We start from the raw sequence: 19116 nt of genomic DNA, 5'->3' as shown, positions 1-19116 counted from the left end.
GGGAAGATCCCACATGCCGTGGAGCGGCTGGGCCCATAAGCCATGGCCGCTGAGCCTGCGCGTCCGGAGCCTGCGCGTCCGGAGCCTGTGCTCCGCAACGGGAGAGGCCACAACAGTGAGAGGCCCGCATACCGAAAAAAAAAAAAATTTCAAATTGTACTTTAGTTTAGCAACTCAGATGTTTTTATATTTCCCCATCTTGGGAGAATGGCAAATGGGCAATGGCAAAAGAGGAGGAGAGAAATGAAAATATGCACAAAAGTTCACAGGTAAATCAGTTTTACGAAAAGGATATACAGAAATAGAGAATGTGAAAATGGATACATTCATAACTGGCCATGTCCTCCTGTCCCTTGTAGGACTTTGTGTATTCCTTGGAGTCTGCACACTCCAGGGTGAAGACCACTGGACTAGGGACATGTAGTATGACTGTCAGCCAGCACAAGGTGTACTTGAGACTTAACCAAAAATTCAAAATGAGACCAGTCAGCATGGTATGTGTTTTCCTTTCCCTCCAGATATGTTCAGCCACGTGCATGCAATGGCAGAGTTGGCAGAGAATTAGGACTTTGCCAAGAGTGCTGGGAAAGGATGAAGGAGCAAAGGAGTCAAGGCTGTATGCAAGGTAACATCAGGATTATTGGTGAAGTCCAGACAGGAAGATGAGTCCTAAAATTTCCAGTTCTTAAGGATGAACTCTCCCAGGGTAGCAAAATGAGAAGAGAAGGGGGTTCGAGCTTTGGACAGCTCCAATATTTAATGTCAGTGGGGCAGGAAGTAGATGGGCTCCAGGCTAGGCATTTACAACAGGCCTCCTGTTTGCACTTCCTGAAACAGGAGATAGGTGGGCTCCAGGATAGATATTTACAACCAGCCTCCTGTTTGCACTTCGAAATAGGAATAACAACAGAAACAGGGTGCATACACTTTAAGATAACAGTCATGGCAGGAACAGAGAGGGGCTAAACCCTGTTTGAGTAAAAGATCAAGAGGTCCTATATTTCCCATCTTTGGGGCAAAGGAGACACCGTACATGCACAGAAAGGCTCCTTGGGGGTCAAAAAGAAGGGGTCACCACCCCAGAATAGGTGATGCCAAGGGCCCCCATAGGCCTCTGGGCTGGAATCCATCTTGGAAAAAAGTTGTGCATGCAAGTTGGGGAGGGTCCTATGACAGGTCAGGTGTGGAAAAAGAAACCAGATAATTGGCCAAAGGTAAACAAAGGCTGGGAAGAGCCACGCTGTATAAACGATTTAACCAACTCTTTACTCCTCCTCATTAGGGAGAACGCCCACACCCTTTCTCTCTGGGTGTGTTATCTCTGCCTTGCTTCTGTCTTCACTAAACAAACTGTTTCTCTGTGTGCTCTCCCACTTGTTGTGCTGTGTCTCTAATAATAAACTTCATACCTGTTTTTACAGTTTTTGTCTCCCTGAGAAATGCATTTTTCAGTGGAGGCAAGAGCCACAGAAAATTTACTTCTAGTCCCCAGCCCTTGCTGGTCTAGTGGCTAGGATTCCTGGTTTTCATCCAGGCTACCCAGGTTCAATTCCTGGGCAGGGAACTAAGATCTTGCTTCAAGCCACCACTCACTGCTGCTGCTTCTCCAAGATCATCAGGATAAAGAAGGCAATGGAGGTCAAGAGTGATCACAGAGGTGGATATTAGAAAGTGTTGGGTCTTGGAGACCAAGGAAAGTGTCCCAAGAAAGTCGAAGTCCACTTATCTGGTGCTGGGGAAATCAAGTAAGAGGAGGTCTGGAAATTTATTGTATTTAGTTACATCCAAGTCATTGGGGGATTTAGGAGAGTAAGAGGCAGAAGCCCAACTGGAGTGGGTTGTGAAAAATGAGTGGGAGGTGGGGGATGGGAAAAGCCAATACTAACAATTCTTATTTGGAGGAGGACAATACGATTATTCTTTATCCCTTTTATTGGTTTTCATTATAATGTTTACTGCAGTTTATTATATATATATATATACATATTGTCTTCTCTTCTTTATCTGTGGGTCTCCTTTCTCAAAACTGGAATCATAGGCTTCCCTGGTGGCGCAGAGGTTGAGAGTCCGCCTGCCGATGCAGGGGACGCGGGTTCGTGCCCCGGTCCGGGAAGGTCCCACATGCCGCGGAGTGGCTGGGCCCGTGAGCCATGGCAGCTGAGCCTGCGCATCCGGAGCCTGTGCTCCGCAACGGGAGAGGCCACAACAGTGAGAGGCCCGCGTACCGCAAAAAAAAAAAAAAAAAGAAAAAAAAGAAACTGGAATCAAAGCTCTATGAGGCTGGCAACCAACACTGTCTTGTCCAGTCTGTGCAGTATACTGGACACTTGGAAATATTTTTGAATCAATTGATGAAAAAACCAATGCTAAACAAAAGGTTTACAGAAGTAGTTCATCCCCAAACAAAGATATATCTTGATCCAAGGACAAATTTGTGCTTCATTTCTTTGAACTTGAAAGAAATTTTAAGCTCTTTTGGTTAAATCTTGAGAATTGGACATTCAAGTTCCTCTCACCTCATGCCGCAAACCTCCCTGAAATGGGATAAGAAAGGCACAAAGAGAACAGGGGAAGAGACAATATCAGACAGGAGAAGACAACATCTTAACTGTAAAGCTGGTGGAGCTGAGAGAAGAGTGATTACTGACCTTGTCAATCCGAAAAAGCAAAACCTAAGGGTGAGAGCAGGAGCTGTGGGCAACAAGAAGCAATTCCTGAGGCACAACTTCGGGAAGATGTAGGAATTTCACAGCTCTAGTTTCCCGTGAAAGCAGAGGTGCAAGGAGAGGATGGATTAAAAGTTTTTGAAGAAGCTGAGATACCTGCAGTTAATTCCCCCCACAGCTGGTAACCAGGCAACTCCCAGGCCAGCCCATCATGCTGAGAGAAGACTGGGGAAAGGCCAAACCAGACAGATTCTGGCCTTGGGGACACCAAGCCCAAATGAGCAGAGAGCAGGCTCCATACTGAACACAGGGGCCTTTAGTGAAGACCTATATCCCAAGCAGTGAACCACCAGCCCCCTTTCCCCATTTGGTTCCCAGAAGACTGACAATCCACTCTCACCCCCCAGGAGGCAACTGACTCCCTCAAGAAAAAATACCCACAGGTACTGACGTTTGAATGTGATTCAAAAAATTTGCCATTCTGCGTGCAGGAAAGCGCGGAGTCCTAACCACTGTCCTGCCAGGGAATTTCCGTGCTTCAAAAATTTAAGTCTGGATTCCCACTCAATTACCTCAAGGCCACTAGTTCCCACCTAGGTTCCAGAGTGGCCCACCAGCTTGTGGATGTCTTGCTTTTAAATAGGAGTGCTCAGTTCAGGACTGTATACTGTATTTGAGGGAGACTTTGGACATGAACAAAAAATCAAAATAAAAAGTTAAAAAGAAGCCGGTGGGCGGCGCCGGCGGGAGCTCGCCCGTCGCAAGATGGCGGCGGCCATGTGGGCCGCAGGACCCGGGCCGGTTCACATCCGGGCGGCCCGCAGTGGCGGCCGGCCCGTGGTCTCTCCTCGTGGTCACTCCCTCCGCCTCTCCCACCTTGCCCGGGATGGATCTGCCCGTGTGCCTGGGCACGGCAGAGCCCAGCAACGTCCAGGTCTTCCTGACCAAGTTGTGGACCTTCGTGAGCAACCAAGACACGGACGTTCTGGAGCCCGAGCAGGAACAGCGTCCACGTGCTCAACCAGAGCCCATCTGCCAAAGAGGTGCCACCTAAGTCCTCCAAGCACAGCAGCACGGCCAGCTTCGTGGGGCAGCTCAACATGTGTGGCTTCCGGAAGGTGGTCCGCATTGAGCAGGGCAGCCTGGTCAAGCCAGAGGGGGACGACACCAAGTTCCAGCACCTGTGCTTCCTGCGCGGCCAGGAGCAGCCCCTGGTCAAGAGGAAAGTGACCAGCGTGTCCACTCTGTGGAGAGAGGACATAAAGATTCCCCAGGACAGGGTCACCAAGCTGCTGACCGACGTGCAGCAGATGAAGGGGAAGCAGGAGAGCATGGATTCCAAACTGCTGACCGTGAAGCAAGAGAACGAGGCCCTGTGGCGGAAGGTGGGTGGCCTGCAGCAGAAGCACGCCCGGCAGCAGAAAGTCGTCAACAAGCTCATCCAGTTCCTCATCTCGCTGGTGCAGTGGAACTAGATCCGGGGGGTGAAGAGAAAGATCCCCCTGATGCTGTACGACAGCTATTCCATGCCCGGTACTCCCTGGAGCACATCCACGGCTCGGGCCCCTACTCGGCTCCAGCATGGCCTACAGCGGCCGCAGCTTCTGTTCCCCAGATGCTGTTGCCGGCTCGGGACCCTTCGTCTCTGACATCACTGAGCTACCCCAGTAGTCCCTTGGCCTCTCCAGGCAGGAACATAGACGACTAGAGGCCCCTGTCCAGTAGGACCCTGGTTCGAGTCAAGAAGGAGCCCCCCAGCCCACCTCGGAGCCCCCGGGCAGAGGATGCTGGTCCCGGGCACCCGTCCACCATGGTGGATACGCCCCTGTCCCCAACCACCCTCATTGACTCCATCCTGTGGGAGAGCCTGCGCCGGCTGCCTCGGCCACACCCTTCACAGACGCGGGGGCGGAAGGGGGTGACCCCTCTCGCCCCTGCCCACCTCGGCCCCACACCCCATCCCTCCCAGAAGTGCCTCAGCATAGCCCGCCTGGACAATTTGACTCGCGCTCCATAGATGTCTGGGGTCGCCCGCTTCTTCCCCTGCCCCTCCTCCTCTCTGCGTGTTTGAGTCCAGCCAGGGGACCGAGCTCAGGGACCACTTGGACGCCATGGACTCCAACCTGGGCGACCTGCAGACCAAGCCGACTAGCCACGGCTTCAGCGTGGACACCAGTGCCCTGCCGGACCTGTTCGGCCCCTCGGTGACATTGCCCGACAGGAGTCTGCCTGACCTTGACAGCAACCTGGCCCGCGAGACCCCCAGGCCTCGCGAGGCAGAGAGCAGCAGCCCTGACTTGGGGAAGCATTTCCTGCTGGACCCGGGCTCCGTGGACGTGCGGGGCAGTGGTCTGCCGGTGCTCTTTTTTTTTTTTTTTTTTTTGTGGTACGCGGGCCTCTCACTGTTGTGGCCTCTCCCGTTGCGGAGCACAGGCTCCGGACGCGCAGGCTCAGCGGCCATGGCTCACGGGCTCAGCTGCTCCGCGGCTCGTGGGATCTTCCCGGACCGGGGCACGAACCCCTGTTCACTGCATCGGCAGGCGGACTCTCAACCACTGCGCCACCAGGGAAGCCCTGCCGGTGCTCTTAGAGCTGGGGGAGGGCTCCTGCTTCTCACAGGAGGACAACCACGCTGATGACCCCACCATCTCCCTGCTGATGGGCTCTGAGCCCCCCAAAGCAAGGGACCCCACTGTGTCCTAGAGGCCTGGGTCTTGGCGTGGCCCCCCAGACCAAGGGTCCGGCCCCGTGTGCCAAGGCTTGCTTGGGGCTTCATAGCCACACTTGGACTGACTAGTACACGGGTGTTCATAGAACTATATTTTGGATTTTTACATGAGAAACCCCCTTTCCCTTTCCATAGAGATATACAGATACATACGAGAACGGACGGGTGGATGGACAGACGGACAAGACAGGCAGAGATCTAAGAACAACGGGCTCTGTCTGTGGCAAAAAACAAACAACAACAAAATACAGAGCAAACAGAGGCAGAGAGAAGAGGGGAATGTCACATAAACTATAATAAACTTCCTCATAGATAAGCTAGAGTGTCTCTGAAAGAAGAACAGGATGCTGTGAAACATCAGCAAGGAGGTGCTGTAAGATGATCAACAGTATATGAGAAATAAAACCTTAAGGCCCATTTTAAGATCCAGACTTTTCTTCTTATGAGGGAAAGAAGCTACTGGTATTTAAAAAACAACAGTTGGCATTATTATCCTTAGCTCAACCAACCAAAAATGGTATGTATCTTCTTTTTGTGTCTTGAAAATGAAGGGAGTCTCTAAAGAAAGAAATGTATCTTTCTCTGAGAAATTACTGTTTGTTCTGGTTATTTAGGAATTGTATTGGTTTGACACTGCAATTAATTTACAAAGGAATTCTTCCTACTGAATAGGTAACATACTGCAAAATCCCACAGGGAGAAAGGTGCATCACTTGTTTTCTCGTGTCCTGCAGCCACCCAGTTCACCTCTCAGGAGCCAGACTCTTTTACTGGTTTCTCCTGCATCTTTCCAGATAGAGGCAATTTACTGTGAAGCCAACTACGCTTCTGCATCAGCGTCCTTTGCTTGCTTAGGCCCCTTCCCAGGCCTTATACCGAATTTTGTATTTGTACTTTTTGTATTCTTTTTCTTAAAAAGGGCCACCAGAATTGTACAAGTTTCAGAGCCCCTCAAACCTGAATCTGCTAGCTTCCAGAGACAGTGTCTTCATATACAAGCATGTATTTGCATATATTCTATAAAAATACATAAACAGTAGTATATCATACTCATTGTTCCCTGCCTTGCTTTTTTACACTTCATATCTTGAAATCAGTATTTACAAGAGTTGCCTCCTTTTTAACCATTGTGTTACATTCTATTGTAGGGATAATGGTACTTTTATGTAAACATTCATCTATTGATGAATAATTGAGTTATTTCCACTATTCTACCAATACACACTGTGCTGCAATGAATAACCTTGTATGTAATTCACAGTCAGAGTGACCATACCTGCAGGTGTCTGGGGTAGTCCTTACTTGTAACAGTGCTCCCTTAGATTCTCAAAAATGTCCAGTGTAGATGTATATTCTTTGAAGGAGAATCACTAGATTAAAGAATATGTAAATATTTAACTTCAATAGATATTATAAAATTGCTGTCTGTAGAGGTTGCGCCGGTGTACCCTCCCATCAACGTGTGGACAGTACTAATTTCGTTCCCTGGCCCCTGCCAAATGAGAGTGTTATCAAACTTCTATATCTATATGATGGGCAAGAAATAGTGTGTCATTGTTATTTTAATTTACTTTTAAAAGTTAGTGAAATTAAGTGTATTTCTTTCAGTCAAGTGGTTGAAAATCTATTTGAATTTCCTTTCCTATAAATAATCTATGTCTTTGCTCATTTTCTATTGGTTGTCAATATTTTTCTTATTGATTTGAAAGAGATTTTTATATGTTGGGGAGTGCTGCCTGTTATTTAGAAATAACTTCAGGAAAGTAAAGGCTGGAGGTAAATATACACATACTTTATTTTAATCCATGCTTTTCAAACTGGTTTACACACATCCAAGGAAATACTTGTCAGTGTGGCAGGGAACAGAGTAGATGGTGTTTAATAGCATCAGCTCTGGAGCCAGACTGCCGTGTTCATGTTCCAGTTCTGCCTCTTGCTAACTAAGTAACTTTGGACAAATCTTTTAAATTTCATTGACTCAATTAACTATCCATAAAGTAGATAATAATCTCTACTTCACAAAGTTGGAGTTAAAGAACCTATGCCAAGAAAAGATAGTTAGCTTGGAAAACCAAAATAAACAATAATTCTGGTCCTGTTATTTGGCTTTTTAAAAAGAATCATAAGGGGCTTCCCTGGTGGCGCAGTGGTTGAGAATCTGCCTGCTAATGCAGGGGACACAGGTTTGAGCCCTGGTCTGGGAAGATCCCACATGCCACGGAGCAACTAGGCCTGTGAGCCACAACTACTCAGCCTGCGCGTCTGGAGCCTGTGCTCCGCAACAAGAGAGGCCACGACAGTGAGAGGCCTGCGCACCGCGATGAAGAGTGGCCCCCGCTTGCTACAACTAGAGAAAACCCTTGCACAGAAACAAAGATCCAACACAGCAAAAATAAATAAATTAATTAAAGTACGCTTAATTTAAAAACAAAATCATAAGGACACACAAAATTAAGGTAAAGTGATAAGAGTATGCCATGCAAATTTTGAACAAGAATCCAACTGACACAGATAACTTCTTAACAGACTGTATCAGTTAGCTAATTGCTGTTTTTATTTATTTATTTATTTTTGGTTTCAATTAATTAATTTATTTATTCATTTATGGCTGCGTTGGGTCTTCATTGCTGTGGGCTTTCTCTAGTTGTGGCAAGCAGGGGCTACTCTTCGTTGGGGTGCGGGCTTCTCATTGCAGTGACTTCTCTCGTTGCAGATCACGGGATCTAGGCACACAGGCTTCGGTAGTTGTGACATGCGGATTCAGGAGTTGTGGCACATGGGCTTAGTTGCTCCGTGGCATGTGGGATCTTCCCGGACCAGGGCTTTAACCCATGTCCCCTACATTGGCAGGTGGATTCTTAACCACTGTGCCACAAGGGAAGTCCTAATTGCTGTTTTTTAAAAAAGAACAACAGGCCCCAAATGGAGTCATTTATGCTACGCCCCACCGAGACTTAGTACCTAACTTAATTGTACTTTCAACTTCTCCCAGGAGTGGAATTTTAAACCAATTAGTCTGAAAGTACCTGATCAACCCTAGTGAAGTAATCAGCTTGATAAGACCCCCTGCCTTCCCCTAACGCAAGGGGATCTTCCCTGGAAAATTCACTTAACTTCCTTGTCTCAACCTCCTTCTGCTTTTAAAATCTTTCCATCTTGAACATCTCCTCAGAGCACAGTTCTCTTTGTTTTTTGGTGGGTTTTGTTTGTTTGTTTTTAAATAAATTTATTTATTTAATTTATTTATTTTTGGCTGCGTTGGGTCTTCGTTGCTGTGCGTGGGCTTTCTCTAGTTGCGGCGAGCAGGGGCTACTTTTCATTGCGGTGCGCAGGCTTCTCATTGCGGTGGCGACTCTTGCTGCAGAGCACGGGCTCTAGAGCGCAGGCTCAGTAGTTGTGGAGCACGGGCTTAGTTGCTCCGCGGCATGTGGGATCTTCCAGGACCAGGGATCGAACCCGTGTCCCCTGCATTGGCAGGCGGGTTCCTAACCAGTGCACCACCAGGGAAGCCCCAGTTTCTTGATGGTGTTTTTTGGCCCTGCTGCATGGCTTGTGGGATCCTAGTTCCCTGACCAGGGATCGTACCCGGGCCCACATCAGTGAAAGTGCTGAGTCTTAACAACTGGACCACCAGGGAATTCCCTGAGCACACTCCTCTTTGTTAGATAGGATGCTGCCCAATTCATGAACCATTGAATAAAGCCAATTAGATCTTCAAATTCTCTCTGTTCAGTTTGTTTTCTAACACTGTGTATCTCACTATCCCAATATTTTGTGTCTTAAGCATTTAATTAACTCACGCTTCTGTGGGTTGGCAGCATGGGCTGGGCTCCTGTATGGATTTCTTGTAATCTCAGCAAAGCTCACTCATATGTTTGTGATCAGCAGCTGGTCACTTGGACAGCTCTGCTTCTGAAGGTTGCCTGGGTGTTGCTGCGGTGATAAGAGGTGCCCGGGCCACAGGTCTTGTCATCCAGAAGACTAGCCTGAGGTTGTTGGCTGGCAGGGTTTCGGGATTGAGAGCAGAAGTGTACAGGGCTTTCTGAGGCCTTGGCTGGCACAAGGTTGCTTCCACCTGGTTTTATTGACCTAAGCCAGTCACAAGGCCAATCCAGATTCCAGCAGTGCGGCAACAAGCTCCACCTTTTGATGGCGTAGCTGCCAAGAGCACATTGCAAAGAGCTCAGATAACAGGAAGTGGGGAGCATTGCAGCCGATTCCACACCTAGATAAATTTGAAGTTTGAGATACAGAGTGCAGGTGAGAGATAGCCAGCAATCATGGGGCTATGCAAACCCACAAACGTCCCACAGAGCAAAAGTCAATCTGAACGTCTGTCACAGCCAGAGGAAACCAAAACCGCTTCTGGTCTGTGCTGGTTAAGTAAAGCATTTCCTCCCCTGCATCTGGCACTGATGGGTATGGTGGGATGCTGCGGGAGTCTGGAAAGAAATTCACCAAGAAGAATCCGGCCACACTGTCTTTGTTCCCCAGCACAACTTTCCAAGTCAAGCCAGTGATGGCTGGCCGAGGGAAGAAACTTAATTTAAAATGAAGTGTGGAGGACTTTTTATAGAGAGATTGAGCAGATTCGCTCTGTGACCTTCCTGAGTATTGTTCAAAGGCAGAGAAAGAACTAGCTCCACAGGGCAGGTTTCCAGGGACAATGGGGGAAAAGGATAAAGCTATTATCTGATTACAACCTACAAGCCCACAGACTCAATGTACTGTTACAGAGATAAAAAAAATTATAGATTGTAGTAAGTGATATAAAGGAAATAAACAGCGTGAGAGAGAATTAGAGCTATAGAGAGAGGGGAGGCAAGAGGGGTTTCTTGATAGAGTTGCCTGGAAATGACTCCCTGGGGCGACTTGAAGTCGGAGAATGAACTGTCCCAGTGTTTCAGGCAGAGGGACTGGCTAGTGTCAAGTCGCAAGACAGGGAAGACCTTGGCACGTTCTCGGGCAATGACTTGTTTTTTCTTTTTTAACTACAATTTATGGGATAAAAAACAGTTTATTACTGCAATCCAGAACACATGCATCCAAAACAAAAATTTCATGGAATTCTTCTACATAAAGTGCTAAAATGCACTCTTGTATTTTCTTTTACTTCAGGTTCATTGAGACATAATTTACATACAGTAAAATCCACCCTTGTTAGGTGTACAGTTCCATCTGTTTTGACAAATGTATGCAGTCGCAGACATCACCACAATCAAGATATAGGACATTTCCATCCACCTCAAAATTCCCTCAGGCTCCTTTGTAGTCAGTCGCCTCCCCCGACATGAAGCCACTAGCAAGCGCTGATCTGATTTCTGCTCCTACAGATTTTTAAAAATAGTTTTTCTTAGTATCTGTCTATAGGTTTATTGATTTTAATGATCTTTTCAAATAACCTGGTATCATTAATTTTTCTCTATTTTTCTGTTCTCAATTTCATTGATTTGTGCTCTAATCTTCCTTATTTCTTACTTATTCACTTTTTTTTTTTTTTTTGGTGGTACGCGGGCCTCTCACTGCTGTGGCCCCTCCCGTCGCGGAGCACAGGCTCCGGACGTGCAGGCTCAGCGACCATGGCTCACGGGCCCAGCCGCTGCGCGGCACGTGGGATCCTCCCGGGCTGGGGCATGAACCCGCGCCCCCCGCATCGGCAGGCGGACCCCCAACCACTGTGCCACCAGGGAAGCCCATAGCAACTTTTGTGTTTTTTGTTTTTTGTTTTTTGCGGTACGCGGGCCTCTCACTGTTGTGGCTTCTCCCGTTGCGGAGCACAGGCTCCGGACGCGCAGGCTCAGCGACCATGGCTCACGGGCCCAGCCGCTCTGCGGCACGTGGGATCCTCCCGGACCGGGGCACGTACCCTTGTCCCCTGCATCGGCAGGCGGACTCTCAACCACTGCGCCACCAGGGAAGCCCCCTTACTTATTCACTTTGAATTTAATTTGCTCTTCTTTTTTCTGACTTCTTAAGATGGAACATAGATTAATAATTTGAAACTTTTTTTGTTTTCTAGTTTAATGTTTAAATTTCCATTTAGGCACCACTTTGGCTGTGTCCCACAAATTTTGATATGTTATTTTTCCATTTTTATTCAATTCAAAATATTTTCTACTTTCCCTTGTGACTTCCTCTTTGACCCATGGGTAATTTAGAAGTGTGTTGTTTAACCTGCAAATATTTGGGAGATTTTCCAGATATCATTCTAATTTAATTCAGTTGTGGTCAGAGAACATACTTTTTATGATTTCAGTTATTTAAAATTTGTTGAGTCTTGTTTTATGGTCCAGACTATTATCTATCTTGATGAACGCTTGATGTGCCCTTGGAAAGAATGTTGTTCTTCTGTTGTTGGGTGGAATGTTCTATAAATGTCAATTAGGTCAAATCTGTTGATAGTGTGTTCAGATCTTTTTACCTTTGCTGATTTTCTGTCTACTTGTTTCATCAATTACTGAGACAGGAGTATTGAAGCCTCCAGCTATAACTGTGGATTTATCTATTTGACTTTCAGTTCTATAAGTTTTGCTATATGTATTTTGGAGCTGTGTTCAGTGCATGAACATTTAGGACTATTATGTCTTCTTCATGAATTTTTGTTTGTTTCTGAGATTTTTTTAAACTTTTTTTTTAATTGGAGTATAATTGCTTTACAATGTTGTGTTAGTTTGTGCTGTACAATGAAGTGAATCAGCTATATGTATACATATATCCCCTCCCGCTTGGACTTGCCTCCCATCCCCCCATCCTGCCCATCTAGGTTATCCCAGAGTGCCGAGCTGAGCTCCCTGTGCTATTCCACAGGTTCCCCCTAGCTATCTATTTTACACATGGTAGTGTATTTGTGTCAAACCTAATTTCCCAATTCATCCCACCCTCCACTTCTGCCCCTGTGTCCATACGTCTGTTCTCTACATCTGCGTCTCTATCCTTGCACTGGAAATAGGTTCATCTGTACTATTTTTCTAGATTCCACATATATGCATTAATATACGATATTTGTTTTTCTCTTTCTGACTTACTTCACTCTGTATGACAGACTCTAGGTCCATCCACATCTCTACAAATTACCCAATTTTGTTACTTTTATGACTGCATAATATTCCATTATGTATATGTACATCTTCTTTATCCATTCATCTGTTGATAGACATTTAGGTTGTTTCCATGACCTGGCTATTGTAAATAGTGCTGCAGTGAATATTGGGGTACATGTGTCTTTTTGAATTATGGTTTTCTCAGGGTATATGCCCAGTAGTGGGATTGCTGGGTCATATGGTAGTTCTATTTTTAGTTTCTTAAGGAACCTCCATACAGTTCTCCATAGTGGCTGTATCAATTTACATTCCCACCAACAGTGTAAGAGGGTTTCCTTTTCTCTGGGATGCTTGGTACAATTTAAATTTTCTTAAATTTTCTGAGGCTTGATTTGTGACCCAGGATGGATCTATCTTGGAGAATGTTTTGTGTGCACTTGAGAAGAAAGTGTATTCTGCTGCTTTTGGGTGGAATGTCCTATAAATATCAATTAAATCTATCTGGTCTATTGTGTCATTTAAAGCTTGTGTTTCCTTATTTATTTTCTGCCTGGATGATCTGTCCATTGGTGTAAATGGGGTGTTAAATCCCCCACTATTACTGTGTTACTGTCTATTTCCCCTTTTATGGATGTTACCATTTGCCTTATGTACTGAGGTGCTCCTATGTTGGGTGCATAAATATTTATAATTATGATACCTTCTTCTTGGGTTGATCCCTTGGTCATTATGTAGTGTCCTTCCTTATCTCTTGTAACAGTTTTTAAAGTCTACTTTATCTAATATGAGTATTGCTACTCCAGCTTTCTTTTGATTTCCATTTGCATGGAACATCTTTTTCCATCCCCTCATTTTCAGTCTGTATGTGTCGCTAGGTCTGAAGTGGATCTCTTATAGACAGCATATATACGGGTCTTGTTTTTGTATCCATTCAACCAGCTTGTGTCTTTTGTTTGGAGCATTTAATCCATTTACATTCAAGGTAATTATTGATATGTATATTCCTATTACCATTTTCTTAATTGTTTTGGATTTGTTTTTGTGGGTCTTTTTCTTCTCTTGTGTTTTCCACCTAGAGAAGTTCCTCTAGCATTTATTGTAAGGCTGGTTTGGTGGTGCTGAATTCTCCTAGCTTTTGCTTGTCTGTAAACCTTTTGATTTCTCTGGTGAATCTGAATGAGATCCTTGCTGGGTAGAGTAATCTTGGTTGTAAGTTTTTCCCTTTCATCATTTTAAATATATCCTGCCACTCCACTCTGCCTACAGAGTTTCTGCTGAAAAATCAGCTGATAACCTTACGGGGATTCCCTTGCATGTTATTTGTTGCTTTTCCCTTGCTGCTTTTGATGTTTTTTCTTTGAATTTAATTTTTGTTAATTTGATTAATATGTGTCTTGGTGTGTTTCTCCTAGGGTTTATCCTATATGGGACTCTAGCTTCCTGGACTTGGGTGGCTATTTCCTTTCCCACATTAGGGGAGTTTTCAACTATAATCTCTTCAGATATTTTTTCAGACCCTTTCTCTTTCTCTTCTTCTGGGACCCCTATAATTCGAATGTTTGTGCATTTAATATGTCCCAGAGGTCTCTGAGACTGTCCTCAATTCTTTTTATTCTTTTTTCTTTATTCTGCTCTTCAGCAGTTATTTCCACCGTTCTATCTTTGAGGTCACTTATTTGTTCTTCTTCCTCAGTTACTCTGCTATTGATTCCTTCTAGAGTGTTTTTCATCTCAGTTACTGTGTTGCTCATCAGTGTTTGTTCTTTAGTTCTTCTAGGTCCTTGTTAAACATTTCTTGTATTTTCTCAATCCCTGCCTCCATTCTATTTCTGAGATTTTGGATCATCTTTACTATCATTACTCAGAATTCTTTTTCAGGTAGGTTGCCTATTTCCTTGTCATTTATTTGGTCTTGTAGGTTTTTACCTTGCTCCTTCATCTGTAACATATTTTTTAGTCGTCTCATTTTTTTTGATGGGTGGGGCTGTATTCCTGTCTTACTGGTTGTCTGGCCTGAGGCATCCAGGACTGGAGTTTGCAGGCAGTTAGGTAGAACCATGTCTTGGTGCCGAGATGAGGACCTCCGGGAGACCTCACTCCAGTTAATATTCCCTGGGGTCTGAGGTTCTTTGTTAGTCCAGCAGTCTGGACTCGGCACTCCCACCACAGGAGCTCAAGCCTGACCTCCCAGCCTGGGAGCCAAGATCCTGCAGGCCATGAGGCACAGCAGGAAAAAAAGGCAGAACAATAACAAAGAATAAAACATTTTTAAAAATTAGAAAAATAAGGACTTCCCTGGTGGTGCAGTGGTTAAGAATCCACCTGCCAATGCAGGGGACATGGGTTCGATCCCGGTCTGGGAAGATCCCACATGCTGTGGAGCAGCTAAGCCCGTGTACCACAACTACTGAGACTGTACTCTAGAGCCTGCGAGCCACAACTACTGAGCCCGCATGCCACAACACTGAAGCCCACGTGCTGCAACTACTGAAGTCTGCGTGCCTATAGCCTGTGCTCCACGACAAGAGAAGCCACTGCAAGGAGAAGCCCATGCACCACAATGAAGAGTAGCCCCCATCGCTGCAATTAGAGAAAGCCCACACGCTACAACAAAGACCCAACGCAGCCAATAAATAAATAAATAAATAAATATTTAAAAAGGCTTTAAAAAAAAAAGTAAACTGCTGATCCCTACTTTTTTCTCCTCTCCTGTTTAGAGGTCCCAACCTTATTTCACTTAGCTATTTATTTTGCTATTAATTTCATACTTTTATTATTTTTTTATCAAAGTTATTCATGCACATAGTCTAAAGATTCAAATAGTTGGGAAAAAACATACCTTCTCCCACCCATCTGCCCATTTCTCCAGTCCAACATAGCCCATTTTTTTAAACTGCTTATTTATTTATTTATTGAATTATAATTGACATATAATATTATATCAGTTTCAGGCATACAACATAGTGATTTGATATTTTTATACCTTATGAAATGATCTCCATGATAAGTCTAGTTATCATCTGTCACTATACAGAGTTAGTACATTATAGCTCATTCTGCTTAGATGGATATTCATCATTAACCTATTATGACTGCACAAACATTACTCACTGAATAAACTCTCATTTTCCCTTGACCTAATAATTACCTTTTTGTTTATTGTTTCTATGTTCTTACCATGAATTCAACCCCCACATATCTTCCAGTATGTATTTCTTCTCAATTTGTTCAAACACATCAAGTAGTCTATCACATCTTCTGAATGAAATTCCCTCTCGAAGCCTCTGATCAGCTCCAATGGGAAGTGGCTGCCCTCCAGTCCTGCTGAACAGCTCTGGTGTTTGGGGTCTCCCTTCACTGTCCCCTAGGAATTTTCCTCCTCCCTTGTGTTTGACCTCCTGTTTCATACATATCAAGCCTTCTTCTTTTTTGTTTATCTCCTAGTTGTGGTGGAGCACATCCTGTAAAAGTTTCCAGAGCAAAGGTGCACGAGAAGTAAATGCTTTGAGACTTTGTATGTCTGGAAATGTATTTATCCTATTCATAGTAGTTTGGTTTGGTACTGAATCTTAGTAGTTTGGTAGTAGTTTGGTTTGGTACTGAATCTTAGATTGGAAAAAAATTTCCTAAGAAATTTGAAAGCATTGCTCCACTGTGTTCTTGCTTTCAATGAATGACATTCTTGCTCTTGATTCTTTGTATAAAACCTTTTTTAGGGGACTTCCCTGGTGGTCCAGTGGTTGAGACTCTGTGCTTCCACTGCAGGGGGCGCAGGTTTGATCCCTGCTTGGGAAACTAGGATCCCTCATGCCACGTGGTACAGCCAAACCAACAAAACAAAACCTGTTTTATCTTCCTTCAGGAGTTGTTAGGATCTTCTCTTTTTCCTCACTGGTGAAACTTCAAAATGGTATAACTCTGGAACGGGCATATTTTTGTTTAATGTGCTGGGCCCTGTCATTCTAGAAACTCATCTGCCAATCCTGGGAAATTTCTTAAATTATTTCTTTGGTTATATCCTTCTAGCTGTTTTCCTTCTTTATATAACTCCCAGAGTCAGATACTGGACCTCTTGGACTGATTCTATACATTTTTTAATCCTTTTTTCTCCTCATTTTTTCACATTGTTTTCCTTTTGCTCTATATTCTGGGAGATTTCACCAACATTATCTTTCAAATCTCTATGTTTTTCACTTCTATCATATATTTTTTTTCATTTTCAATAGTTCTGTTTTGTTCTCTGAATATTATTTTTTATAGTATTCTGTTATTGTTTCATGAATGTAATTTCTTTTCTTAACTCTCTTGAAGATTAATAATAGATATTTTGGCAAGTTTTCTTCCTCCTTTTTAGTCTCTGTTTCCTATGAGGTATTTTCTTACTTTGATCTCTATATTTCCAGTTAGAGATTTTTCTTAAATTTCTGATGATCCTTGACTGTCTGCCTATATTTAAGAATGGTGGGACTTCCCTGGTGGCGCAGTGGTTAAGAATCCTCCTGCCAATGCAGGGGACACAGGTTCGATCCCTGGTCTGGGAAGATCCCACATGCTGCGGAGCAACTAAGCCTGGGTGCACTAGGAGCCTGTGCCCCTAGAGTCCGTGTTCTGCAACAAGAGAAGCCACCGCCTGCAGCAACTAGAGAAAGCCCATGTGCAGCAATGAAGACACAGTGCAGCCAAAAGTAAATAATTTTTTTTAAATGGTGCACTAAAAAGCTGATTAGAAGATCTGTTCACTTTGCATGGGGCTTTTCAACTTTAACATGATAATCCTAGTTTGGGTTCTCCCAAAAGAGAACGGAAAGCTATGTATTCAAGTGGAAGTACTTGGTGGAAACATAAGTAGGGGAGTAGGAAAGTGAGATAGGGAAGAGAAAACAGCTGTAAAGCTAACTATGACTGAGGCTTAATGCTATGGAGTAACTTTGGGAAAACGGTGTAAAACACACACCTCAGAATTATTGCATACAAGGGCAAGAGACCTGGAGTATTTATACATCAAATTCCGACAGTCATTGGTTGAGAGCTGCTCCTGTGGAGGAAGGTATTAATTCCCTAGAACCTCTGGCCTCTGCCTTGTACCTGGGCAAGGTCACCTTACCTGGCTTTGGACAGAGACTCCAGGCAAAGAGGCTCAGATTTTGGCAGCTGGAAGTCAACAGGAGTACACTGAAGTGGGATTGCCCAGAGGATACGAGTGGGGGCAGTGATGTCTGCTGTAGTGACCTAGCTGGGCTGTTACTTGGGAACTTCCATCTGTATTTTTAGGTCTTTTCTTTTGTCCTTGTCATATTTTCTAGACAATCTCTTGTCTGGAGGGTTACAGTCTGGTTGTCAGGGTCTGTGAGCTAAGTGGGGGGAAAGGCGGGGAATCTCAACTTTCATTGGGAAACTCTAAATCTTCACTTAATCCTCCTGTTTCAGGATGACACCCTTGCTCTCTGATGTCCTCCAGTCTAGAGACCCTCTAATTAGTACTGTTGACCTAAGTAAACAGACTGCCAGATATTTCTCCAGCAAAGATAGGCTTATTAGGGATCAGCAGAGAGTTGCAGTTCGGGATCTGCAGTCTGGTGAGGCACGTGCAAGTCCCTACACGGCAAGGGAGGGAGAATTCTTTTACAGAGAGGAAAAGGAAGTTGGGAGGGCTATAGCAAACAAAGAATCCATGGCTTTTCACTGGCGGAGTCCTTGCCAGGAAAGGAGTCTTTCTTCTTCCTATTGGTCTCTGCTGTTGTCGCAGGGTGTGAGAGCTCCCCCTGCTGGTCTCCTGACTGTATTTAATTGAGGTTTCTATTTATTGATACTACTTTTTTTACATTTCTCCCTTTTGATCAAGATCATTCTCTGAAAGCATTGCAGATCCAGAGACAGGTTTTCTAGTTTCAACGGCTTTTTGTCCCTCAGTATCAGGAAGGATCTTTCTTGGGTGTAGTGTCTTATGTCAGAGAGAAAATGCACAGATTGAAAACCTATCAAGGTCTCATTTGAGCAACAAGAAGGGGCAGAAGGGAGAAGTCTCATGTACCTTTTATCTAAAGTCCATATGTTATCAAGATCATAGACACTGGATACCATCTGAAGTTTTTTTTTATATAAATCTAATTAATTAATTAATTAATTAATTAATTAATTTTTGGCTACATTGGGTCTTCATTGCTGCACACAGGCTTCCTCTAGTTGCGGTGAGCAGGGGCTACTCTTCGTTGAGGTGCGCGGGCTTCTCATTGCGGTGGCTTCTCTTGTTGCAGAGCACAGGCTCCAGGCACGCAGGCTTCAGTAGTTGTGTCACGTGGGCTCAGTAATTGTGGCTCGCGGGCTCTAGAGTGCAGGCTCAGCAGTTGTGGAGCACAGGCCTAGTTGCTCCATGGCATGTGAGATCTTCCCGGACCAGGGTTCGAACCCGTGTCCCCTGCATTGGCAGGCAGATTCTTTTTTTTTTTTTTTTTTTGCAGTATGCGGGTCTCTCACTGTTGTGGCCTCTCCCATTGCGGAGCACAGGCTCCGGACGCGCAGGCTCAGCGGCCATGGCTCATGGGTCCAGCCGCTCCGCGGCATGTGGGGTCTTCCCGGACTGGGGCACGAACCCGCGTCCCCTGCATCGGCAGGCGGACTCTCAACCACTGCGCCACCAGGGAAGCCCAGGCAGGCGGATTCTTAAGCATCACGCCACCAGGGA

At 45.0% G+C, this 19116-nt stretch overlaps 1 pseudogene; it reads left to right on the top strand.

Moving 5' to 3' along the window:
• Positions 1 to 3552: 3552 nt before the first annotated feature.
• On the top strand, positions 3553 to 5413 carry LOC137233056 (heat shock factor protein 1-like; annotated as a pseudogene).
• Positions 5414 to 19116: the final 13703 nt, after the last annotated feature.

Source organism: Pseudorca crassidens, chromosome 10 (assembly GCF_039906515.1).
Source record: "Pseudorca crassidens isolate mPseCra1 chromosome 10, mPseCra1.hap1, whole genome shotgun sequence".
Classification (NCBI taxonomy): Eukaryota; Metazoa; Chordata; class Mammalia; order Artiodactyla; family Delphinidae; genus Pseudorca; species Pseudorca crassidens.
Note: the sequence above shows the minus strand (reverse complement) of the source record. Positions and strands in the feature narration are given on the sequence as shown.